Here is a 2,500-nt window from a genome sequence, read left to right as displayed (position 1 = left end):
GATGAGACGTGACATGAGACGAGACGTGACATGAGATGAGACGTGGACATGAGATGAGACGTGACATGAGACGTGACATGAGATGAGACGTGACATGAGATGAGACGTGATCACAGACACGTTTCCCCTCGTTATCAGAAAGCTTGGCGTTTGGAAAAGCACATTTGATTTCGGACAGCGTGGGGAAGTGCCCAACATGGAAGTTGCGTAGTTGTGTCTCAGAGAGACGGAGCTTCACACAGAATGCTTTCATTGTAGCAGTCGGCTCTTGTTCAGTGTTGAGATGACCAGTAAGATCAACTAACCAGGTCTGCCCAACATGGAGGGTCTCTCAGCTCATGAAGAGGTCGCTCCTTAATTTTAAAAAAACAGATCGATTTCTGATCTCAGGGAATAAACCCGCTGCAGCACGGAGCCGCGACTCAGCCCAGCGCACATCAGAACGGTGGAGTGCGTCCCCGTATTCAGCATCGACATCACAGGGAAGCTTGAAATCCTCTGTGGTAAAGTCCTCGTGCTCAAATTATGTTGTGCCCTTTAGACTCCTAAGACCAAGCAGCTCTTCCGCTAACTGCTAACTGTTAACTGCTAACAGTTAACTGCTAACGGTTAACTGCTAACGGTTAACTGCTAACGGCTAACTGCTAACGGTTAACTGCTAACGGCTAACGGTTAACTGCTAACGGTTAACTGCTAACGGTTAACTGCTAACAGTTTAACTGCTAACTGCTAACGGTTAACTGCTAACGGCTAACGGTTAACTGCTAACGGTTAACTGCTAACGGTTAACGGCTAACGGTTAACTGCTAACGGCTAAACTGCTAACGGTTAACTGCTAACGGCTACGGTAACTGTAACGGTTAACTGCTAACGGTTAACTGCTAACAGTTAACTGCTAACTGCTAACGGTTAACTGCTAACGGCTAACGGTTAACTGCTAACGGTTAACTGCTAACGGTTAACGGTTAACTGCTAACGTAACTATCTTCCTGTGGATTTGAGCACTGATTTGTATCAGGTGCCTCCATTAACGTTTGGCATCGACATGGTAGTGAAGTATCTTTGTGACGGTCTCTAGTTATAAATAAAGTTAGATGTTGAAAGCTGTCTACGATGCTGATTGGTCCTCAGTGACACACTTTCCTCTCTTTAGGCTGATGAAATGTTTTTACATTTAAATCTGTGCAGCTTTTCTTTTTTCAACTGAAAGAAATGATGTCATCCCAGTGTCGACCTGAAACCCTCACACACACACTCTCCGTCCCGCCTCCCTCAGATTGAAGGCTCTGATTGGTTACAACCAAGTGATGAAGAGGAGGAGGAGAGTGAAGGCTCGGTGGGTGTGCTGAGGCTGGAAATGGCTGCTCTTGTTTCCGTCTCCATCCACATGTGTGCTTAATTGTGCCGGCAGTCAGAGTGGAGACTGAGGTCTGGCAGAGAGCACGCTGGGTAATCAGACTCTTAAAGGCACAGAGCTGCTGCAGAATATTTCCATCCAGCTGACTGAAATAAAACCGTCTCATTTAAACATCAGACCTGGACATGGACGCTCCTGCAGAGAAACCTTACGACTGATTTAGTGACTCACTGTCTGCAGACATGCAGCGTATTAAAGACTAAATCAATAACGCTGAAAGAAAGAACGGAAGAGAAATACCAGATCTGCAGCTTTTCTTTGTTGCATGTTTATATTTGTAAACTGAACATCGTTAGCGTTGGGACTTTCACAAAACCGCATTTAAAGACTTTAAGATTAATCTAATAATTAGCAAATAATGCAATAAAAACACTAATATATTTGATTGTATTCTTATTTTAGTTTATATATATTTATATAATCTCTTCATTTATTGTTAGTCTTATTTTGTCCTTGTGCCGCTGAAACATTTTTTGTTGCAGCTTTTTAAATCAGATTTGCTGATTTCTTTCTAATAAAAACATTTTATTTATACTTATTTGAATTTTTATATATATTCATAATTTATTTTTCTCTGTACTTATTTATTTGTGACATGTTTATATTTTTAAATAAACCACAAACTATTTTGTACAGTTTTGGACATTTTATAGTTTTATAATATCTTTGTTTTATATTTTATTTCAAGTTATTCAGCATTTTTACTACGAATATTGATCTTTTTATTCTATTTTATAAACTTATTTGTTATTACTTTGATACTGTGAAGCTTTGAGCTACATGTTCTAAATAAAAAGTGCCATAAAAATAATAATAATTAAATATACTAAAGAAAACTTACAGTACAAACTGTTAAATAAAACAACTTCAACACAGGAAAAGGAAATTCAGTAGATGTAAAGTATGACGGAAGGAATGTGGGTTAAAGCAGACTGGGGAGCGCTTGTTTTTACTCCTGCCATGCCCCAGTGTTGGGGTCCGTGTGGTCTGCAGACTGCTCTCGTGCAGAGAAGCTTTGCGACCGTGAGTTAGTCAACAGTGACTCACCGTCTGCAAATATGCGAGAAAAGGGGGGGGGGGGGG

The 2,500-nt window shown here is 40.6% G+C and overlaps 1 protein-coding gene across 1 annotated transcript in view; it reads left to right on the top strand.

Annotated features, from left to right (window-relative positions):
• The window catches only part of bmpr1aa (bone morphogenetic protein receptor, type IAa), a 17,036-nt gene that overhangs the window by 5,253 nt on the left and 9,283 nt on the right, over positions 1-2,500 (top strand). The gene's annotated exons all lie outside the window — the stretch shown is intronic.

This window comes from Cottoperca gobio, chromosome 15, assembly GCF_900634415.1.
Source record: "Cottoperca gobio chromosome 15, fCotGob3.1, whole genome shotgun sequence".
NCBI lineage: Eukaryota > Metazoa > Chordata > Actinopteri > Perciformes > Bovichtidae > Cottoperca > Cottoperca gobio.
This window is presented reverse-complemented; position numbering and strand designations above follow the sequence as displayed.